This window comes from Schistocerca americana, chromosome 10, assembly GCF_021461395.2.
Source record: "Schistocerca americana isolate TAMUIC-IGC-003095 chromosome 10, iqSchAmer2.1, whole genome shotgun sequence".
NCBI classification, from domain to species: domain Eukaryota; kingdom Metazoa; phylum Arthropoda; class Insecta; order Orthoptera; family Acrididae; genus Schistocerca; species Schistocerca americana.
Genome location: NC_060128.1, coordinates 157578692 through 157596875, shown reverse-complemented (window position 1 = coordinate 157596875; position 18184 = coordinate 157578692). Strand labels below are relative to the sequence as shown.

The 18184-nt window shown below is 46.1% G+C and overlaps 1 non-coding gene across 1 annotated transcript; it reads left to right on the top strand.

The window, feature by feature from the left end:
• The first annotated feature begins 2351 nt into the window (after positions 1-2351).
• Positions 2352-2424, top strand: Trnaa-ugc. The gene has a single exon. It is a non-coding gene; the product is annotated as a tRNA-Ala (tRNA).
• The last annotated feature ends 15760 nt before the right edge of the window (positions 2425-18184 follow it).

The following is an 18184-nucleotide window of genomic DNA, read 5'->3' as shown; positions in this document are numbered from 1 at the left end:
TTGGCTGTTAACAGCGCGTAGCGTTGTGCAGTTGGACGTGAGCCGCCAACAGTGGTGGATGTGGGGAGAGAAATGGCGGAGTTTTGAGAGCGGATGATCTGGACGTGTGTCCATCAGGGACAGTAAATTTGTAAGACTGGATGTCATGAACTGCTATATATATTATGACTTTTGAACACTATTAAGGTAAATACATTGTTTGTTCTCTATCTAAATCTTTCATTTGCTAACTATGCCTATCAGTAGTTAGTGCCTTCAGTAGTTTGAATCTTTTATTTACAGGGTTATTACAAATGATTGAAGCGATTTCACAGCTCTACAATAACTTTATTGTTTGAGATATTTTCACAATGCTTTGCAGACACATACAAAAACTCAAAAAGTTTTTTTAAGCATTCACAAATGTTCGATATGTGCCCCTTTAGTGATTCGGCAGACATCAAGCCGATAATCAAGTTCCTCCCACACTCGGCGCAGCATGTCCCCATCAATGAGTTCGAAAGCATCGTTGATGCGAGCTCGCAGTTCTGGCACGTTTCTTGGTAGAGGAGGTTTAAACACTGAATCTTTCACATAACCCCACAGAAAGAAATCGCATGGGGTTAAGTCGGGAGAGTGTGGAGGCCGTGACATGAATTGCTGATCATGATCTCCACCACGACCGATCCATCGGTTTTCCAATCTCCTGTTTAAGAAATGCCGAACATCATGATGGAAGTGCGGTGGAGTACCATCCTGTTGAAAGATGAAGTCGGCGCTGTCGGTCTCCAGTTGTGGCATGAGCCAATTTTCCAGCATGTCCAGATACACGTGTCCTGTAACGTTTTTTTTTTGCAGAAGAAAAAGGAGCGGTAAACTTTAAACCGTGAGATTGCACAAAACACGTTAACTTTTGGTGAATTGCGAATTTGCTGCACGAATGCGTGAGGATTCTCTACCGCCCAGATTCGCACATTGTGTCTGTTCATTTCACCATTAAGAAAAAATGTTGCTTCGTCACTGAAAACAAGTTTCACACTGAACGCATCCTCTTCCATGAGCTGTTGCAACCGCGCCGAAAATTCAAAGCGATTGACTTTGTCATCGGGTGTCAGGGCTTGTAGCAATTATAAACGGTAAGGCTTCTGCTTTAGCCTTTTCCGTAAGATTTTCCAAACCGTCGGCTGTGGTACGTTTAGCTCCCTGCTTGCTTTATTCGTCGACTTCCGCGGGCTACGCGTGAAACTTGCCCGCACGCGTTCAACCGTTTCTTCGCTCACTGCAGGCCGACCCGTTGATTTCCCCTTACAGAGGCATCCAGAAGCTTTAAACTGCGCATACCATCGCCGAATGGAGTTAGCAGTTGGTGGATCTTTGTTGAACTTCGTCCTGAAGTGTCGTTGCACTGTTATGACTGACTGATGTGAGTGCATTTCAAGCACGACATACTCTTTCTCGGCTCCTGTCGCCATTTTGTCTCACTGCGCTCTCGAGCGCTCTGGCGGAAGAAACCTGAAGTGCGGCTTCAGCTGAACAAACCTTTATGAGTTTTTCTACGTATCTGTAGTGTGTCGTGACCATATGTCAATGAATGGAGCTACAGTGAATTTATGAAATCGCTTCAATCATTTGTAATAGCCCTGTAGCTGGCAGTAGTGGCGCTCGCTGTATTGCAGTAGTTTGAGTAACGAAGATTTTTGTGAGGTAAGTGATTCATGAAAGGTATAGGTTATTGTTAGTCAGGGCCATTCTTTTGTAGGGATTGGCTCTGAGCACTATGGGACTTAACATCTATGGTCATCAGTCCCCTAGAACTTAGAACTACTTAAACCTAACTAACCTAAGGACATCACACAACACCCAGCCATCACGAGGCAGAGAAAATTCCTGACCCCGCCGGGAATCGAACCCGGGAACCCGGGCGTGGGAAGCGAGAACTTTTGTAGGGATTATTGAAAGTTAGATTACGTTGCGCTAAAAGTACTGTGTGTCAGTTTAAGCACAGTCATGTATAATTTTTGCTGAGGGGACGTTTCATAAATTTATTTGGTGTGTGACAAACCTGAAAAAGGTGCCGGTGCATATGCTGCTCGTATTGGAGTCATCCACTGTGCAGTGGATGGGGCAGTCGACACAATTATTTATATGTGGTGTTCGTTCTTTCGGAACGGACACCGGTTAGATAATTAAGGCCAGGCTGCTCAGTAATCCATTCAGAGCAGATTCAGATCAGGCCCGAACACTTACGGGAATCGGCGAAATGCTTGCTAATGAGCAGGGGCACTACGTCAGTAGTGTGTGATATAAGTTTAGAGTTCGGGTGTGACGGAAGGCGGTGCTAGGGTAGTCCGTGCAGTTGCCGTGACTACTGTGTCCGGATGGTGTAGTGGTCAACGCATCTGCCTTGCAAGCAGAAGCCCTGGGTTCGAATCCCGGTCTGGCGCAAATTTTCGACCTTACCCATTGATTTAAAGCAGTTCCCGCTCGCAGCGAATGTCTGTAATTCCTTGCTGTCGTCACAATTATTTGTGAGGGAAAAGACTGTCTATAGTAGGCTGCGCAATTATATCCTGTATTCGTTGTACGATAGGGCAGTTTCGACACTAATTAATTTTCAAGTTGTTACAAAAGAATGCCTAAACGTGGACGAGTATTTCATTAAATATACCCACCGTGGAAAACCATTAAACATAATTACAGCACCAAGCGAGGTGGCGCAGTGATCAGCACACTGGACTCGCGTTCGGGAGGACGACGGTTCAAACCTGCGTCCGGCCATCCTGATTTAGGTTCTCCGTGATTTCCCTAAATGGCCTGAGGCAAATGATGTGGTTCCCTTCAAAGGGCACGACCAACTTCCTTCCCCATCCTTCCCTAATCCGACGGGACCGATGATCTCGCTGTATGGTTCGGTCCCCCAAATTAACGAACCAACCGACCGTAATAACAACTGTGTTTAAGTTTTATTGAACCAGTCTTACTACGGACAGTGTTTTCTCTCACAGATGTGGACCCACATATGAACAAAATATTAAGAATTATTTTTGTGATGCATGTTTACGTAAACAATGAAGTACTCAAGCAGTGATTCAACCTGTTCAACACTAGATTTTGATTTCTATGGTCTATATTATTAGATTAAGTGTACTTTGAATTATTTAGTGCGCTCACTCGGTATTAAACTCTGAAAGGAAGCACATAAATGAGAAAATGAAACATCTAACAATGCCTCATTTTTCTCGTCGTGTTCCGATAAAATGATGCAGTGCAAAAATTAGGATAGATGTGGTGTCATAAACAAATTATTCATCCCAAATTATTCATCCAAAAGTCATATAACTTAAGTACTGAGTTGTGGTCACATGGAGGAAGGTTTTGGAACAAATTCCATCTTGTCTTTAATAATAGAATCCCTCGCCTCTGTTTCCAGCACTAACATCACTTGCCCCGTTTCCTGTTTAATACACGAGTGGTGAGTGGGGAGAATAACTGTCGGTAAGAATCGTCACGAGCCCTAATCTCTCCGCTTCTGCTGTCGCCGCCTGTGCGCGAGATGCACCTGCGACGAAGTAACATATTTTGCGCGTGATGCATCACGTACGCTCTCGGAGCTTGTCCGTGACGCACAACGCCTCTGTTGTAGCGTCTACCATGGAATTCCTTTTGCATCTCTGTAACTCTCTCGTGACGATGGAACAAAGCACTCGTTTGCGTCGGCTTTTTCTGCTCTAATTATCACGTATGGTTAGGGCCCAGACTAACAAGCTAGGGATAGTCGACGAAGTTTTGTGTGCTACCTCCTTTGTGTGTGTGTGTGTGTGTGTGTGTGTGTGTGTGTGTGTGTGTGTGTGTGTGTGTGTATTTAGAGCGATAAAGAGTGGGTTTATTGTGGTGGTTTCGGTAAAATAGTCTGAGACGAATGTGGATGAAACATTTGTAACTAAAGATGGATAAAATTCAATTTCATTTGAAACTCAATTATCCTCTGTCATTTGAGCTCACATTCACTTGGTCAGTCGTACCAATCACGAAGGATGTTAAGGGATTTGCCAGCCTTAAAATTCGGTACGAAATTCCTAACTAAACGAAATAAGTATAGAATAAAGACTACAAAGTTCAAAACAGTGTAGGTGGCTGGTCACTTACAAGGGATATTGATAAATCAGCCCAACTGGAGACCCATTAATAGATTAGGGAGCAAGCCAGAAATCTCACAGAATCTTAAATGTGGTACCACATTCATCTAACTGTCCCCTAAAATACAGGTCAGCTTATAAACGAACCTGTAACCTCTTGGCAGAATCTTGTTAAGTGTGACTACTGACACATTGGAGTGTCCTGTCACCGAAGAGGGAATCCATGCCTCATCGGACTGTGGCCTATCTGAAACCTTGAAGAAAAATTTAGCATCGCCTCGATGGGCAGAAGCAGGTACGCCACGGCCGAGTGGCTGGTTCTACTGGCTGCAGATTATTGTCCGTGTCCGTGACTTCGAGTCACTCTTGTTGCTACCAACGAATCACCCTGTACCTTAGCAGCGGGGATATAGCACATAGGCGGGACAGCACATTGAGCTTCCTGATTTAGAGTACGTGCTTCCTTGGCTGCCACATGTCTAAACTCATTTCCCGAATTTCCTACTGCCCTGGTAACAGCTGAATGATACCACCTTGTGCAGAATTTGTAGACAGCGTCGTTCAGTAAGTAACGCCCCACATTTTTTTCTCAGAACTTGTTTATTGTTAAGAGTCAGAATTTGGTGACAATATACACCAAGATGTCTTGTCCACGTCTTATTTTTCTACGTTGTCTCCATCACGTTCTATGGCCGTACGCCAACGTTGTGGAAGAGCATGTATTCCGTGCTGGTAAAAGGTCTTGTCCTGTAGGCGTAGCCATGTTTTCACTGCATGACTGACACTCTCGTCATCTTCAAAGTGTGTTTCCCAATTCAGCGTGTGTTCCAGCAATTCAGATGAAATGGCCTTTCTTTGAATCTTGTGGTCCGCGCTGAGCATTCGTGGAACCCATCGTGAGCACCTATTTGAATATCCGAGGGTCTCGATCATTGCAGACGTACTTCCAATGCTGACCGACAACTGTAGAGCAAATTGTCGAATTGTGATGCGCCGGTCGTCACGAATAATGGCATCCGCACGATTCAGCATGTCCGGAGCAGTGGCTGTGACAGGACGTCCCGAGCGTGGCTGATCATGGAGCTCTGTTTCTGAATTTCCTGAGGCTATAACTTTCTTTACCCATCGTCCAACTGTATTCCTATCAACTGCAACATAACCATACACTGCACACAAACGTTTATGGATGTTCACCACAGTTTCTTTTCCTGCACACAAGTATGCAATAACAGCACGCTGCTTGTAACGTGAGTCTCATGTAGACGCCATTTTGACGCTGTACTACGGCTCTGCCATCTGCCAGAACGGTTCGAAACTTCACCGGCGCACAAAACAAACATCAAATGTGAAGCATCAACAACGACGTTTGTCTATGTATATTAATGGATTTTTACAAAATTGTGGCGCATTACTTACAGACCGACCATCGTACGGATCCAGCCTGGGGGGAAGGGAGGGTGTAGGGTGTAGGGCTGTGGGGCTGCAGCCCCCTCCCCCGCCCCCCCCCCCCTCCCGAACTAGACCGGTTTTTTCTTACTCCCAAAAAGATATCTTTGCAGCCGTCTCAAAAATGTACTCGTTGTATTACTCTAGAGAATATTTCTATGAGCTCAGCCCTCCCCCCGCCCCCAGACCATAATCCGGGATGGGAATCTGCATGTGCTGTATAAATACGTGCAATAGATTTAATGGCACCTATGGAGTCAGAGCAAACTAGGAATTTCTTACTACGTGTCAGTATCGTTCGTTGCAGTGCCCTGAAAATTACATGTAATTCTGCGTTAAATACAGTAAGTTTGTTTGGCGAACGAAATTCGAGGACACAATCACGAAAGCCAGTGAGCAGCCAAGAGAGTCCTTCTGCTTAAATCCATCTGTAAATCTGAGAATGTACACCACCTGACAAAAAACCGGAACCACCTAGAAGGCACGATCGGATGTCAAAGAAACCTCGTACACGTGCACACAGTCAGTGTGTATGTACCTCCGTGAGAGGTAGAACGTCCACCAGAGGGTATTGTTAAGTATTGCTACCAGGCCTAGCAGCATGGGGCGTGAACAGCATCAGATGTTGCGTGATCGCTGTGGATGCAGCGTACTGGTCTGAGACAGCGTTATCAGCACAAAAAAAAATGGCTCTGAGCACTATGGGACTTAACATCTGTGGTCAACAGTCCCCAAGAACTTAGAACTACTTAAACCTAACTAACCTAAGGACATCACACACATCCACGCCTGAGGCAGGATTCGAACCTGCGACCGTAGCGGTCACGTGGTTCCAGACTGAAGCGCCTAGAACCGCACAGCCACACCGGCCGGCTATCAGCACCTGTCAGACTTTGAAAGGTGCCTCAGTGTGATTGTCCATTTGTCCGACTGGACGAATCGTGCAGTATCCAAATTCGTGGGGATTTCGGATGTGACAGTGGGTCGATGTTACTCTACATGGCAACGAGAGGGCAGGCATACTCGTAATCAGGGTTCCAGTCGACCATGTCTGACCACTATAAGGGAGAATCGCCGTATTGTGCACCAATCACACTGTAACTTCTTCACCTCCCTGCCTGCCATCTGAGAACAAGTAATCAACTCCTCGTGCAACATCATATGTCATCCCGGACCACTTGTCGGAGACTACCAGCAGCAGGACTAGGCGATGTTGTCCCTCCAACCATCAACTATAGTCTATGGTTGAAGAGACAATATCTCTGTTACAGGTAGTCTGCGAAAGCAAGTTGTAGATGTTGACCACTGACGCATCGTGTGTATGGACGGTGCTAATATCCTAAGGCCTGAGTATGGTGCACTGAAGCACCGAAACTGTAGCCATACAACAAATGACATCCTAAGGACGGCTGTAGATGTTCCAGTTTATTATACAGATGAACTGCGGAAGTCCCTCAGACCTGCAATCACAAGGATGGACATATAAAATGGACATAAAGGTGTTCAGTACCTTCAGGAGCCTCGCCTTCAGATCCCTTAGGTAAGATTGGTCACTCAGAATCTTCACCGAGTGTTTAATCTTCAAAGTTCTGTTCCTCTTTTGCGACCAACGGCCTTGCCGCAGTGGTAACACCGGTTCCCGTCATATCACCGAAGTTAAGCGCTGTCGGTCTGTGCCAGCACTTGGATGGGTGACCATCCGGTCTGCCGAGCGCTGTTGGCAAGCGGAGTGCACTCAGCCCTTGTGAAGCAAACTGAGGAGCTAATTGATCGAGAAGTAGTGGCTCCTGTTTAGTAAACTGACATTCGTCCGGGAGAGCGGTGTGCTGACCACATGCCTCTCCACAACCGCATCCAGTGACGTCTGTGGACTGAGGATGACACGGCAGCTGGTCGGTACAGCTGGGCCTTCATGGCCTGTTGGGGCGTTTAGTTTTCCTCTTTTGCAGCAGAGATGGATTAAAAATCCGATAACAGAGAGTAGAATCACAACGCACACGCACCTAACTCGAAAATCTACCAATCTTGTAGTCGCTATCTCTTTCGTGGGTGGGTTGCATTTCTTTAGTGTCCATCCAGTGGTTCCTGCTTTTCTCATCACTGCTTTATGTGCTTACCACACTCCAATTCGTTCCTCATGCATGCTGTAAGATATTTCCCGATTGTGACTGCAGCCTGCAGATAAAATCTGATGCCGGAATAACAGTCTTAGTGCAACAAAAACACAGCAAAAACAGTACCAGAAGAACTAATGGCAAGTAGAGGAGGGGTGGAGGGAATAAAGAACCACCACCTGGCGCTCAAGACTCAATAAGGGGGAGAACGTCACAGATTGTCCATCCAAACCAAGTAGCAGACACTACAGGGGAAGGGTTGCCCATTGCGAAGAGGCTTACTCTTGGGCGAGCGCTCGTTCCCAGAAGAGCTGGGCAACACGTTATATTCCCTCCGTAGATCGCGGAAAGTGATTGTGACGGGAAGAATCAGAGGTGTTATAGCTCATCGGATAGCTTACCCATAGCCGTTCTTCCCCCGCTCATTCGTGAATCGAACAGGTAATGGATGTTATGTTAGTGGTACACATAGAACCCCCTTCCACACACACACACACACACACACACACACACACACAAACACACACACACACACACACGCAGGTGCCTTGCGTATCCTGATGCAGGTGTTGGTTTCGTCGCATCTTATTCCACCGGCCTTCCGAGGTCTGTGGATGGTTTCTGTCGGCTGCACGGCGTACCAATTTGTTCTCAGACTGTATCCGAGGCCGGTCCACCTTCGTAAAGTGGTTTGCTCATGCTGCATTACAATTCACCGAGTGGCGATGCGTAGCCACGGCCGATTCCTCGTATCTGAATTTGTTATTTCATGACACGATCGCAACAGATTGAAATTTGTGTCAAGCATTTCTACGTTTGCAGTCTATTCCACGCGACAGGCAGATAACGCTCTAAATTACAGAAATCAATACGTTGCTAGTTTATTCAAATCCGTGGTCGGTTTCGGTTTTCCAGTCATCATCAGATTCAACGGGTACATAATTGAGACGTACGCCCGTAGGCAATACGTGATGCTTTAGGATTGGAGACGTGCTTGTCTGTAGTAATCGAGTATGCGGCTGGTTCTCACTGGTAGTAATGTAAAATGTTGCTCGTCGTCTGATCTATACTGTTTGTCCGAAACCAATAGCGCCTTAGTTTTAACGGCAGTGGTTCCTAAACTGTTCTAAAATAAGGAACTAAAGGTTTTAAATGAGTGTTTCTGATGATAATAGAACTTCAAAGACCAATGAATGGGAGACAGACGTCTATGAACTTCTTGTTGGTGTTAAATCTGCGCCGGCCGGTGTGGCCGAGCGGTTCTAGGCGCTTCAGACTGGAACCGCGTGACTACTACGGTCGCAGGTTCGAATCCTGCCTCGGGCATGGATGTGTGCGATGTCCTTAGGTTAGTTAGGTTTAAGTAGTTCTAAGTTCTAGGGGACTGATGATCTCAGATGTTAAGTCCCATAGTGTTCAGAGCCATTTGAGCCATTTGTTAAATCTGCGTCTACATTGTAGGTATAGGTTTTTATGTTCGTAACGCCACGTAGCGCACTGTATGAAAATCACTGACTGTGCTGTGTGCAGTCTGTGGCTGGTTTGCATCGATGGAATTTTTACTAATGTAGTGTAGGGCAGTTGGATGTGAAGAGCGCGTGTGTCAGTTAAGTACTGATCAGAATAAGTTAAAAAAATGTTCAAATGTGTGTGAAATCTTATGTGACTTAACTGCTAAGGTCATCAGTCCCTAAGCTTACACACTACTTAACCTAAATTATCCTAAGGACAAACACACACCCATGCCCGAGGGAGGACTCGAACCTCCGCCGGGACCAGCCGCACACTCCGTGACTGCAGCTCCTCAGACCGCTCGGTCAGAATACGTAAAGAGACAAATGTCTGAGTACGTTTAGTTCTGCTCAGCTGTTTGAAAATCAAATAACTTAAGAGGTTTATCAGCACAGTAATTTATTAATTTTTCTAATGGGATGTTTCAACATCTACGATAAAAAACATTCGCCGTTCAGCTAGAAAATACAAGGTGTATTCGAAAAGCAAGAACCCAGTACTTACGTTAGGAGCCCAGAATAAAGTTATACGAACGTAGCACCATTATTTTGATTGTTTACGAAGCCACGGAAGTCAATGTTCTGACGCAGTAGGACGGATGACCCCAGCAGTTTGGTCCCATAGGTACTTACCACAAAGTACCTGACCCAGTAGTCCCTCTGCCGTGGTCGCAAGAATGCCGTAATGGCTTCGAAAAATGATTGGGCTCGCCATTTGCGAATTGCTTCCTGAAATTAGATTTTTATCTACAAAATCTGCAGCTGCTCAGATTCATCACTTCCAGTAATGACCGAAGGGACTGAGCTGTTTTCTGCGACGTGATTTTGCAGCTAAAGCGTTTTCTAACGAATGTGCATATATATGTTGAACCCGAAGTGCACCGACGAACTTTCCGAGCTTGTTCATGGATATTTTTTGAGTACGTCGATATAGCACATTCTCTGTCTCCGGTGGTTCGTTACAGAGTGATGAAATACGATTTATTCGGTATCTTACCCCAATTACGTTTGTTCCTGTGAAAGTATCGCCACAACAATGAAAAAGCCTGTAAAATGCAGTCAACAAAATCTAAACGTAAGCACCACCAACGGCTTAGGCCTCAGGCCTTTTCAGACTGTCCAACTGCTGTACGAGGAGCGATCTATGACTGTGGGAGATGTGACCAGTATGTCACCAAACCATAGAGCCGTTGTCGCCAGAAGATGAATCCTGGTGACGCAGCTGCTTCGGTACGTAAGCAGCGCCTCATTTGATCCCACAAGGGCTGAGTGGACCCCGTTACAGACTTCCTCACAGCAGGAAAAATCTGAGGAGATATCGGCAATCCAACCAGCGTCCTTCCGCAACGGAGGCAGTGACGCTAACCACTGGCCGACGGAGGCGGTCACCGGTAACATGTACTCCACGAAACACAGCTGCACAAGTTGTATGTTGTGGCCGCCGTTGCTGCGGGAACAGCTGAGCAAAGCGTCGCGACGGCGTGCCGCTGTTCCACTGTACTCAGTAAACCCATACACGGGATGCGCCTCTAGCTGCTCGTCACCGGTAAACCCACACCCATTATAATGCTGCATATCCCTTACTATCAAAATGTTCACCGATGTACAGAAAGTAACTATCCTGTTATTATGTCAACTTGTCTTCAAATATGGGGCGTCTAGGAAACCTGATTTCTTGAATCACTAAATCAAACAAGTCGTATTAATGAGTTTTATTAACAAAAAGTAAATGAAAATACTTAACTTTGACAATTACATAGCAAAGGGCGACGTAAGAAATAATGAATCTTCTTCAGCATTAACAATCACAAGTCTGACTTACATACACTACTGGCCATTAAATTTGCTACACCAAGAAGAAATGCAGATGATAAACGACTATTCATTGGACAAGTATATTATAATAGAACTGACATGTGATTACATTTTCAGGTAATTTGAGTGCATAGATCCTGACAAATCAGTACCCAGAACAACCACCTCTGGCCGTAATAACGGCCTTGATACGCCTGGGCATTGAGTCAAACAGAGCTTGGATGGCGTGTACAGGTACAGCTGCCCATGCAGCTTCAACACGGTACAACAGTTCGTCAAGAGTAGTGACTGGCGTATTGTGACGAGCCAGTTGCTCGGCCACTATTGACCAGATGTTTTCAGTTGGTGAGAGATCTGGAGAATGTGCTGGCCAGGGCAGCAGTCGAACATTTTCTGTACCCTGAAAGGCCCGTACAGGACCTGCAACATGCGGTCGTGCGTTATCCTGCTGAAATGTAATGTTTCGCAGGGATCGAAAGAAGGGTAGAGCTACGGGTCGTAACACATGTGAAATGTAGCGTCCACTGTTCAAAGTGCCGTCAATGCGAACAAGAGGTGACCGAGACGTGTAACCGATGGCACCCCATACCATCACGCCGGGTGATACGCTTCCAATGTGCGTTCACCACGGTGTCGCCAAACACGGATGCGACCATCATGATTCTGTAAACAGAACCTGGATTCATCCGAAAAAATGACGTTTTGCCATTCGTGCACCCAGGTTCGTCATCGAGTACACCATCGCAGTCGCTCCTGTCTGTGATGCAGCGTCAAGGGTAACCGTAGCCGTGGTCTCCGAGCTGATTTGCTGCTGCAAACGTCGTCGAACTGTTCGTGCAGATGGTTGTTGTCTTGCAAACGTCCGCATCTGTTGACTCACGGATCGAGACGTGGGTGCACTATCCGTTACAGCCATGCGGATAAGATGCCTGTCATCTCGACTGCTAGTGATACGAGGCCGTTGGGATCCAGCACGGCGTTCCGTATTACCCTCCTGAACCCACCGATTCCGTATTCTGCTAACAGTCAATGGATGTCGACCAACGCGAGCAGCAATGTCGCGATACGATAAACCGCAATCGCGATAGGCTACAATCGGATTTTTATCAAAGTCGGAAACGTGATGGTACGCAATTCTCCTCCTTACACGAGGCATCACAACTTTTCACGAGGCAACGCTCTGAAAAGCTAATCATTTGCATATCACAGCATCTTCTTCCTGCCGGTTAAATTTCGCGTCTGTAGCACGTCATCTTCGTGGTGTAGCAATTTTAATGGCCAGTAATGTAGATCGTAGAAGCGAAGTAACGAGCGTTGACGCTGCTATCCAAGTTGCTAGCCTTGAAGCTGCTCTTGAACTGAGGTGTCGCCATTCGGCCGCGGTACTTCTGTCCTCTTCACTTAGGGGACGCTGCTGTCGCGTTGTCGTCCTGGAGAGGTGTCGGTCAGCGTGCGTTTGGCTGACTTCTTCTCACAGCCATCTCTTTTCTATCGTTCCCGACTGGCGTGCCGGCGCTTGACTTTACGCCGTAAAACCTATGTTCAGCCAACTAGTCTAGTGTTGTCACGCTTTATATAATTTCTCAAGGGCAGAAACATTACATTAGCAGATAAATGTTACTTATCTTGCTACGGCTGTCTCGTTGCCTAGGATGTTGGTTGCTGTTTATGCTTTCCAATTAATAGGTCCTATGCTTTTTGTTTCAGTAAAAGTCGCTGCAAAATTGTATCTTTTTGACATTATCAGTATTTATTGATAAGTTTCTGACGCTTTCCACACCACCACTTGTTAAGCAAACGCATTGTACTACATTTCGGGACAACACAAAGAACCTCGACAGCAACTGTAATTATTATCGTCTGTTTCGCGCCTAAAATTTCTATAACTATTACGTGCATAGCCTCCAGATCCTTCTAGAGTGGTATGAAGTTCAAATTAATTTTATTATGACTGTCTTAACTGAAATTATTTTGCAGTCATAATTTACATAACGTTTTCTGGAAATATCAGTTTATGTAAACATTTGTGCACCTAATAAGTAATAATGAAGTTTGCAGATTTTGATAATATAAAACTATCAACTTCCTTTCTTTGTACAATCGTCGATTGGATTATCGATAGTAAAATTAGAGAAATTTAAAATGAAAACAGAAATTTTGCTTACAGATAAACTAAAGCATGTTAGTTTCACTGTAAAGTGGCTTTTGAATCATTTCAGTTAACAATTGTGGCCACTAATTTTCATGGTTCAAAACTGATGCTGCTATATGAATCGATATGAAAAATAAAATTATATTGTCAGAAACATAGTGTTTTGGTGATCTGATATAAGTAGAATTATTTTTAGATGTGGAATATATAATTTAAATACATAAATTAACTCAAAAAATGTTTCAAATGGCTCTAAGCACTATGGGACTTAACATCTGAGGTCATCATTCCCCTAGACTCAGAACTATTTAAACCTAACTAACCTAAGGACATCACACACATCCATGCCCGAGGCAGGATTCAAACATGCGACCACAGCAGCAGCGGGATTCCGCACTGAAGCGCCTATAACCGCTCGGCCACAGGGGCCGTCTATAAATTTAGTCAGGCCGAAATTTTACGGAATCCAAAATTTCAATAGAAGCACTACAGTTCTGAGGCGGCGTTCTTCTTTACACCATATTAATGAGTGCCGTTGTGGATGTACAGGTAACACTGAGGGAAAGCCAAAGCCGACTCAGAACCGAGCGGTGATGAGTGCAAGCTTTGAGAACGAAGAGTAGTGTGGGCGTACCTGCTCCCAACAACGACTACCGTGAGTAATGTAAAACGTTTGCTCCCAAACAAGGCACACGGCACATACTGTCGACATGTGCACTATTGTGCAGATCTTTTCAGTGCAATACAAATACAGGTATTTTTGAGGGTCGAAACTGAAACGAAATGAAATTACACTACAACAAGCCACAGGAGACCACTAGTCCCTCATGGGAAAATACTCGAAAACATCGCTACGTAATCTCTGAAATTTTGTCGCCAGGGTAGCCGAAAGCGCTAACGCGCTGCTTCCTGGACTCGGGTAGGCTCGCCGGCACCGGATAGAATCCGCCCAGCGGAATTACGACGACGGCCGGTGTGCCGGCCAGCCTGGATGTGGTTTTTAGGCAGTTTTCCACGTCCTCCTAGGTGAATACCGGGCTGGTCCCCACGTCCCGCCCCAGTTACACGACTCGCAGACATTTGAAACACAATCACATCATTTCCCGATTTACCTTTGATGCAGACGGCTGGGGTACACTATTTCCGTACCGGGGGGTATGGGGTGGCGGCAGGAAGGGCATCCGGCCATCCCTTACAATTAACCATGCCAAGTCCGTACTTAGCCCTGCCGACCCTGCGCACAATGCGGGATAAAGGCGGCAGCGAAAGAAAGAAAGTAAGTTCGGGTTCTGTATGGGAGCTTGACGCTTAACCAGAGGACAATGATCTGATCTGACGTTTGTACGCCCATCTCAGTTATTGAGCTTGATTTTGTATTTTCAAAACTATGTCATACTTGAACGTAACAACTTACAATGCTCTTTTGTCTCGCATTTAGTTGCAACGAAAACGGAGCTATAATGCTCCGAAACCACACTCCAGATATTGGAGGACCTGACCTGGATTGGTATACCTCCAGCCCTCGTTGGTCTTGAGACGCTCTCACCCCTCCTGCCTTCCCCACACCTCACACCTGCTCGTCTCCAGTGTTCGGCCGTCGGCCCAAGGCGGACTCCGCGGCGCCGCGGGTGTGACGTCACAGTGGCGGCGCCGCCATCGATCGGCGCCGGTCTGACGTCACACCCGACTGCGGCAACACACAGGGGTCACTCGGCCCGCTGCCGCCAGCGTTTGGAATTGGAGGCCGGCAGGGGGGGGGGGGGGGGGGCTGGGAAAACCCGCAGAATGCACCGCACCCCCCCCCCCCCCTACCTCAGGGGCCGCAACAGCTGCACTCCTGCGGCGAGAATTTCCACCCCTTTACCGAGGACCATCATATGTGATTGGATTTGTGACTTAGAGAGTTCGTAGTAATTGACGGGAAGTCATCGAGTAAAACAAAAGCGATTTCTGGCTTTCCCCAAGGTAGTGTTATAGGCCATTTGCTGTTCCTTATCTATATAAACGATTTGGGAGACGATCTGAGCAGCCGTCTTCGGTTGTTTGCAGATGACGCTATCGTTTATCGACTAATAAAGTCATCAGAAGATCAAAATAAATTGCAAAACGATTTAGAAAAGATATCCTTATGCTGCGGATATTGGTCCTCAACCTACTCCCAACCACAAAATCCCGGGTTCGACTCTGGTGGCTGTAGTCGTTCGCGGACGAACTTGACCTGATCTTGGATACCTTGGAAACATTTCGATATTGACTTTATGCGGTACAGGGAAACCGAGAAAGCTAAATCTTGTCGGTTGGACGGCGAATTGAATCCTGTTCTTCAAATGGCTCTGAGCAATATGGGACTTAACTTCTGAGGTCATCAGTTCCCTAGAACTTAGAACTACTTAAACCTAACTAACATAAGGACATCACACACATCCATGCACGAGGCAGGATTCGAACCTAAGACCGTAGCGGTCGCGCTGTTCCAGACTGACCCTAAATAACGAAAAGAGTGAGGTCATCCACATGAGTGCTGAAAGGAATCCGTTAAAGTTCGGTTACACGATTCAACTAAATACTTAGGAATTAAAATTACGAACAACTTAAACTGGGAGGAACACATAGAAAATGTTGTGGGGGAAGCTAACCAAAGACTGCGTTTCATTGGCAGGATACTTAGAAAATGTAACGGATCTACTAAGGAGACTGCCTACACTACGCTTGTCCGTCCTCTTTTAGAATACTGTTGCGCGGTGTGGGGTCCTTACCAGAGAGGACTGACGGAGTACATCGAAAAAGTTGAAAGAAGGGCAGCACGTTTTTTATTATCGCGAAATATGGGGCCGGTCGCGGTGGTCTAGCGGTTCTAGGCGCTCAGTCCGGAACCGCGCGATTGCTACGGTCGCAGGTTCGAATCCTGCCTCGGGCATGGATGTATGTGATGTCCTTAGGTTAGTTAGGTTTAAGTAGTTCTAAGTTCTAGGGGACTGATGACCACAGATGTTAAGTCCCATAGTGCTCAGAGCCACGAAATATGGGAAAGAGTGTCACTGAAATGATACAGGATTTGGGCTGGACACCATTAAAACAAAGGTGTTTTTCGTTGCCAAGGAATCTTCTCACGAAATTCCAATCACCAACTTTCTCCTCCGACTGCGAAAATATTTTGTTGACAACGACCTACATAGGTAGAAACGATCACCACGATGAAATAAGGGAAATCAGAGCTCGTGTGGAAAGATATAGGTGTTCGTTCTTTCCGCGCACTATACAAGATTGAAATAATAGAGAATTGTGAAGGTGGTTCGATGAACTTCTTTTCTACTTTTCTTTCTTTTGCAGAGTATCCATGTAGATATAGATATCCAGCACCGGTCGTGCCGTCCGTTCATTTACTGTAGTTCTACGACAGGCCTTGAGTAGGTAATGCAACACTTTTTTTCTGATAGCAGGTTGGTTTTATTAAGGATTACAAAACATCATATTATTCCCCACTCGTTTGCCTACAAAAACATATTTTTCAACATACTTTCTGTTTAGTACGACGGCCTTACACCGCCTTACTGGGAGGGTTGTATGTCCGCATGTACTGGTCGATGTCGCAGCTAACGTCTTGCTGCGTCAATAACCTGCCCGTCATCTACGCAGTGCTTCATGCGGACTGCATCCGTCATTGGGCCAAATATATGGAAGTCGGAAACTGCGAGATCCGGGCCGTAGGGTGGATGGGAAAGAACAGCCCAATGAAATTCTGTGAGCTCCTCTCGGGTACGTAGACTTGTATGGGGCCCTGCTTTGTCGTGAAGAAGTTCGATTGCATTTTTCTGGCGACGAATACGCTGAAGTCGTTTCTTCAACTTCGTAAGGGTAGCACAGTAAACTTTAAAGTTACTTCCTTCAACATTTGACAGGATATCAAACACAGAAACCCCTTTGAGAGTCTCAGAAGACCGTCGCCATAACTGATGAGGGGGCGGCTTTAGACGTTTTCTTCGAAGGAGAAGTGGTGTGGCGCCACTACTTGGATAGTCGTTTTGTTTCTGGTCCGACATGATGAACCCATATTTTATCAATTGTGACTATGATCACAATTAGGTCTGTAACGCACAAGCAATGCCGCACAGATGGACCGTCGTTGCTCTTTATCGTCTTCTTTTAGGCGGCGAAAAACCCAACGGGGACCCGTTTTTGAGTACCCCATCTGGTGGACGATTGTGTTAGCACTACGAACAGACGCGTCCAGCTGAGCAATGGGGTAGCTGGTTGTGGTCTGTTGATCACCTCTAATGAGAGTGTCCGTACGTTCCGACTTTGCAGGAGTCACAGCAGTTTGCGGCCGCACGGTACGCGGAAGATCGGACAGATTTGTGCGACCTTCGATGATGATAGACTCCTCGCCCAAGGACTCACCGGGCTTTTGTTCACTGCCAGGTCTCCGTACACTTCCTGCAAAAGCCCGCTTTTCCGCCAGAAGCAACTTTAATCCATTAATGTTGAACGTAGCTCTTGTCTGTACATTCTTTACAATACCAATAGCAACTGATAATGGCACCTTGCTAGGTCGTAGCAAATGACGTAGCTGAAGGCTATGCTAACTATCGTCTCGGCAAATGAGAACGTATTTTATCAGTGAACCATCGCTAGCAAAGTCGGTTGTACAACTGGGGCGAGTGCTAGGAAGTCTCTCTAGAGCTGCCGTGTGGCGGCACTCGGTCTGCAATCACTGATAGTGGCGACACGCGGGTCCGACGTATACTAACGGACCGCGGCCGATTTAAAGTCTACCACCTAGCAAGTGTGGTGTCTGGCGGTGACGCCACAGGTAAATTATAAACTGGTTCGCAGAAAATGGAATGTTCTTAAGGTTTTTTTTATTTTTTATTTTTTTATTTTAAAGACACGCTACATTCAGTGCTTTGTAACAAACAGAGTAATAGCGATAACTGATTTAGCACATGAGTAAGAGTCTGTGAACTGGGAAGAATGCTCCAAATTTTTGTGTGTACATATCGGTGAAACCTTGAACTGGAAGTAGCGTATTAG